Source organism: Oncorhynchus mykiss, chromosome 8, assembly GCF_057628025.1.
Source record: "Oncorhynchus mykiss isolate SJ-2025 chromosome 8, ASM5762802v1, whole genome shotgun sequence".
In the NCBI taxonomy this organism is placed as follows: Eukaryota; Metazoa; Chordata; class Actinopteri; order Salmoniformes; family Salmonidae; genus Oncorhynchus; species Oncorhynchus mykiss.
In genome coordinates, this window is record NC_143029.1 from 26,639,803 (window position 1) to 26,646,342 (window position 6,540).

General features: G+C 42.9%; 1 pseudogene; it reads right to left on the reverse strand.

Moving 5' to 3' along the window:
- Window positions 1–471: 471 nt before the first annotated feature.
- LOC110529219 (radial spoke head protein 9 homolog) lies at window positions 472–4,933 on the reverse strand (annotated as a pseudogene).
- Between the last annotated feature and the right edge of the window lie 1,607 nt (window positions 4,934–6,540).

Genomic DNA, 6,540 nt, shown 5'->3' on the forward strand with positions numbered 1-6,540 from the left:
CATACCCCAAGCGACTTACAGCTGTAATCGCAGCAAAAGGTGGCGCTACAAAGTACTAACTTAAGGGGGCTGAATAATTTTGCACGCCCAATTTTTCAGTTTTTGATTTGTTAAAAAAGTTTGAAATATCCAATAAATGTCGTTCCACTTCATGATTGTGTCCCACTTGTTGTTGATTCTTCACAAAAAAATACAGTTTTATATCTTTATGTTTGAAGCCTGAAATGTGGCAAAAGGTCGCAAAGTTCAAGGGGGCCGAATACTTTCGCAAGGCACTGTATCTATGAACAGCTGTTCCAGTAAATTGGGTCTGTTATTCTGTTGATAATATACTTATCATGTATTGCAGCTCCATGCCCAACATAAACTCTCCAGCCAGGTTGATGTGATTTCATCAATTCAGTTTGAGTCAAGGGCCAAAAATTCTTATTGATTACAACTTTTTTCAGAGAAACCGCTCTGCGATGGTGTCTACTTTCCACCGGAACTCACATAGGTGGTTTCAAACTCAGCGTGTGGATGTCCCATACTCGAGGCATAGGGAGGAACCTGGTAGGAGGACAGGCATGGCTGGTGTATTAGCATAAATGTGGAGTCGATTACAGAAACTTGCCACATACTTCCAGGCAAGTCTAGTGGATCTATTTGGTGAGGGGGGAGCTTTACTCAGGAATCCCAGAGGAAAGCACCTGTCATTGGGTGGAGATCTACCACGTTGTCCCTAGAGACTGTCATCAGCATGGGTCTCACTCTCTCCCATTCTGCAAAGCTGGAGGTCTGGCCAATAACGAGTTCTCAGTGAGGGCGATGCTGTCACGTGGCACAGATGTCAGTTCAATGTCTAGTTTTGATTTACATTTGGTTGAGTTGTCAATAAACATGAATTCAATGTGAAATCCATCCCCCCCCCCCCCCCCAAAAAAAAATACAATTTAATTGTATTTAGGTTAAAAGTTGATTGAAAAAATACAAAATGCCTTTGTTGATTACTTTTTGCAGGTTTCCACGTTGATTCAATGTCGTCACATAGATTTTTGGGGGTTGAAATGATGTGGTAACAACGTTGATTAAACCATTTTTTCCCCGGTGGGGTGTAATGAACAGTAAGCTGATTTGGAAAAACTATACACACTTGCAGTGGCGACCCGTCATTTCAGGGCAGGTGGGGCAGATAAAATATATATTTTGTTGTTATTGCCTGTTTTGCATGTTATTTTTGCATTAATATGTGTCACATGTCAGTTTGCAAACAATGTAAAAAAATAATAATAATAATAATAATTGAGTTAATAAAGCCGCATACAAATATGGTCTATTTTTTGCTTTCATGAGTAAGGCTCCAAAATGCAGGCGTTTCAGCCTAGCTCGGTGCTTTCTGTGGTGGTGGGGCAGCCAGCGGAAAATTGGGAGCGTAGTGGTTGGTAATGTTCTCTAGTTGTGCCGTGATTGGCTCAGTGTTCTGTCACTCATGGGGACACTACGTCGCCGCAAAATCTACGGGGAGAAGCAAAAAAATTCAAGCCCCTTGGGTGCTGCCATAGAGTTACATTAGAAGCGCCCATCCAAGAAGGCTCAAGGTCATTGGTCATAGATAAAATGACTTCAAATCATGTTATATCTACTGTAGCTTTGATTGGACTGATCATGTCAACATCATACTTTCAAAATCTTAGCTAGCAAGCTAGAAGTCATCATCATGAATCAAGTTGACAATCTACTGGCAAATACTTTTCAATCCTTGTCATATGAAGAGAAATTATGAAGAGAAATTATAGATAAAATGAATCAGTGCTCATCAGCCATAAACATTACACAACAGTGGTTTGGTTTGGAAGGAATCAGTGTCTAACTGCAAGCATTGCAAAGCAATCACTAGTCTGCTACTCAGTGGAGTAGATGTGTGGTCCAAGTCTGGGTTTAAGGGTCTCTTTTCTAAGTTTAAAAGGTAAACATTCAACATTGGCCATGCTGTCAATCCAGCAAGACATCTGCCGCTCTCAAAACACCTGGAAACTCAGAACTGGGAAATCTCAGACTTCAGTGAGTTCAAGAAAACTGGGAACTCGGACAAAAACGAGCTCCGACTGGGAAAATATGTTTTGAACGGTCATCCAACTCGAAATTCCAATTCGGGAACTCTGGCCTTTTTCTAGAGCTCCGACCTGAAGATCACTAATGTCATGACTCAACCTTGTTTTTTTTTTAAAGGCTGTAAATGAGGTTGAATTAACTATTTTTCTTCCAGACATGGCTTCGCTCATAGCCAGATGTAACAGTGGTAAGGTGTTGGTACCGCTGTTGGGACAGCTTTCTGTAGGCCCTAACAGTTTGTGGGCACCGTTTGTCACTGTTATAGTCCAATTAATGTATTGTTTAGTGTTGTGTAGTGGCTTTGCTGGCATGCAGATTTACATGCTAAAATCACCACCGCGCACACACACACACACACACACACACACACACACACACACACACACACACACACACACACACACACACACACACACACACACACACACACACACACACACACACACACACACACACACACACACACACACACACACACACACACATTTACACACCACAGAGACACTCATCCCTGTTAAATGAACAGCTGTGAGATGATTTAGACAAAGGGTCAGGACACTATCACTTGTCCATAACAATCATTCTGTTGAGCATGCAACAAACACATTTTGATACATGTTCAGACTAACTACATCCAGATATACTGTATTACATTTATCCCTGGCCCTCTGTTTTGGCTTCTGGTTGAATCATGTTGGCTTCCCTTGTGAAAAATATGGTGACTGTATATAATATTGTCTGAAATGTATCATTCTAAAACTCAAGGCTAGACTAACAGTGGGTGGTGTGCCCAAGGCTTGGCCTGAAATATAACTATCTAAAGGAAAAGGCTGTCATCTTTCTGTCAATTCCATCCCAGATTGAGCACTGAAGACCAGTTTGAATACTACCCAGGGAATTACTTAACCATGTTCTAGAATGTATATTCCATCTGGTGAAGATCCACAATCAGCAGAGCAAGGCTTCCATTGACCATTTTGCAGACTCATGAGTTTATCCATTCAGCCTTGCTCACGTCCTCGCTACTGACCCACGACTGGAACTGCTGTCAGCAGATAGACCTACAGCTGTCTTATACGATGTGTTAGCCAAAACAGCCAGCTTTACAGAGCAGAACAATAAAATATGGAGTCAAGATCCAGAAGAGGATGCCTGGATAGTTTCCTCACAGAAAGACTGGGCTCTCAACTGCCAACCCAAATCATTGTCAGCGCCAATAACAAGGCTGGTTTAGTATAATAGTGCATGGCCACCAGAGCATGTCCAACAGAAGTAACCTCATGTTCATATTACATTTTGTCTCCCACAAAGACTCTTTGAAGGGCTTTTCAAGGAACTCAAGGAACTGGATCTATTTGTAAAGACAGACAATTTATTGGAAGGAAACTCCTCCCATGGGGGGAAAGTTAGACCGACTGTACCTGTTAGAATGGCCCTGGTAGAGAAGTGGTGTAGTGAGAGATTTGGCACTCTGTTACCTTTGGGATGTCCTAACTCAGAGGGTCCACAAAGTTGATGGAGGGATCGAGGTCAGCCAAGTCCAGGATGGATTTTTTCTTCAGGTTTTTCGGCTCAGTGAAGTGCAGGAAGCACCTGAGTTTATCCATCTCTGAGGAGGACAGACCTGCAGGATAGACAGAACACACACAAAATCACTCATTCCCTCACTCAGTCACTGACAGCATGATATGATTCTGTCCATGTATGAGAGTGAAAACACAGTACAACATACAGTATGTGTACACTACAGATGCACAATGTGCAGTGTGTAATATATGATGGTCTGGATTCTGGTTCCAACTTCCAACACACTCTGGGCTAAAAACCACACAGCTGAGTCATCATCTCCAGGCAAAAACACACACAGCTGTGTCCCATCTCCCAAAAGACTGAGCATATTCTCAACTGGTACCCACCACACTCTACGTGGAGCCACCCGTTTCATTAACTACTTTGAACAATAGCGCTACCCTCTGCACCAGACCATGGGGACTCTTAATGGAGGCAGGACCACAGACACCTCCTTATCAATGGTGTGGACAGTGGTGGGCAGCCTATTCTCCTCATTCACCTTGATCTGCAACCCAAACCAAACAACAACCATTACCAAACATCTGTCACAACATCCATTACTCATCACTCTGCAATAATACCACACACAGTCACCACTGTCATCTGCATCAAGTCACTGCACATTCATCACTTATTAATAAGCAAAACACCATTAGCCTAGTTCAACATTCAAACAACATAATTTGTCACATACTTCTCCTCACCATGACGTCCTCCTCCATAGCCTCGCCCCCCTCCCCTTGTCTCTGTGTGCTCATACTTATGTGAGGAGTCTCCCACGTAGCGACCTTTTGCTGCAGAAGAAACCTCCGCTAGCATTGCCTCAGCGCGGCAGGGGGAAGCCGGTGCCAGTCCACACAGTTGAAACTGGAGGGGGGAGAGGATACAAACACATGTGTACAACAGGGCACACAGAGAAAGTAGAGAGAGAGATATATAGATCAAGAGAGAACATCTGAAAAGGAGAAGGGATCACAACCCCAAAGCCACAAGAGTGACTTGATAAAAGCAAGCTGGTTATAAATATTGTAGTGAGAGAGGTTCTAAACTATTTCCTTTGCACCCCTTACATGAAAAGGCTATTTTTATGACTCATCTCGTCATCTGAGACCCCTTGTGCAATGAAATAGTCACCCTGTATGCCCAGAATGTATAGATAGTTCCTCAGGTTGACCAGGGAAGTCTGCAGGGCAGCTTTTTGCTCACTGCTCAAAGTTAAACCGTTGCCAGAAACGAGGCCCAGAGAGTAGAATAACGTCTTGGATTCCATTGCATATATACAGTCTGTATCACTGAAAAGTAAATACTTTTATTTCTATAAAATAAAGAAGGGGACAGCTGCTAAGCAGGCCCATTTGCCAATGTAAACAAATCTCCTTAGTTACGTTTAGTCACAGCAACTGCTGGTTGCTCCCCCAAAAGGAGGCCGCGTTCCAGACCGCGTACAAAGCAGTCGCCATAGAGATCCTAATTCCTAACCCTTTAAAGTTCAACAATGGTCTGAAAATCGCAGCCGTTGTGGTCAGGGAGAAACCTAAACCAGTCCAATTGGAATGAATAGCAGGTGATTATTTCCTGATTTTACTTATTCAGAAAATAAAAGTAAGGCATGTGATATATGAGAAATTGTGTAATAGAAATATTGTCAACATAAAATACTGTCAAACAATTATAAATACAGTTTATAAGGGTTTTATACCAATTTTCTGTATAAATATTCTCTAAAATATATGTAAACAGACCACAAATGTATACATTTTTGTTTCCTTTGAAAGCTGTGAGTGTTATTATATGATACCATATCAGTACTTGTTGCATTTAAAACTTGTCTAAGTCCTATCATCAACTGACTTCAGACAGTGTATGGCTGTGGATTGACTGTATTGTTTGAATGGAATGTTGACATATTCATACAGGAAACGTCACATATTCGTTTAACCAGTTATTCGAAGGTTACATGCAGTACATTAGTCTTGGCGCTATGCTCTGCTCCTTCACGGGTAGCTCACTGCCATAGCATACATCATGTAAAATGTAATAATAACAGGCAGAGAACATGGTATGCCAATCCCCCTGACCGAACAAAGCAGAGCCCAAGCAGATGGAGGCTGGGTTGGGTGGTGAAAAAGCAGAAAACAGACATGCATAGTGAGTAACGCATGTACCCAGTTCCACGAGGGGGCTAAAGGAGGCTTAGCCCCCCCAATTCAAGCTTGCCCTCTCAGTTTTAGTTTTTTGTCCCTATATAAAAATAGAAAAACATTTAAAATGATTGAGTGACAGGTTGGCGGCCCAAAACAATCGGTATCTCCGCTGCCCTGTGTCAGCACAATGGACAGAGCGCGCTGCGGTGTGTGTAGGGGGCTATGGAAAGCCACTGGGGCGGTTAGGTATTACTCCTTTTGGTTTCCATAAAAAGCGGGAAAAAAACACTTGTTGTCTCTGTGGTAGGCGAAGTGAATAACGTGATATGAGTCCGACTGTAACATTAGATGTTGATTTATATGGGCAGGTTCAAGATTACCAGGCTCTGGTGAGGAAGCAGGGCTGGATGCCAAACTATCCTGCTCCTCTACTGTTCCTGTGGGGGGCACTCTGCAGAAATGTCTGCCCTATGATGGGGTGTGTGAGGTGTGTTCATCCCGACATTGACTGACACTGAATTGATTATGACAGAGCTTTTTGCCGGATACTGGGGAGGGGAGGGTGTGCTCTGACCCTTTCCCCAGGCTTGGATAAAAAAGGGGAAGGGTGTGTGGCGAAGATAGGCACTTCTCTCTCCGCTATTGCTCACTGACTCCCACCTATTTGTGCGCGCTCTTTGTTTCACTGTGCCAATTGTTTGTCAATGTTTATCAATGCCCCGTGAAATACATA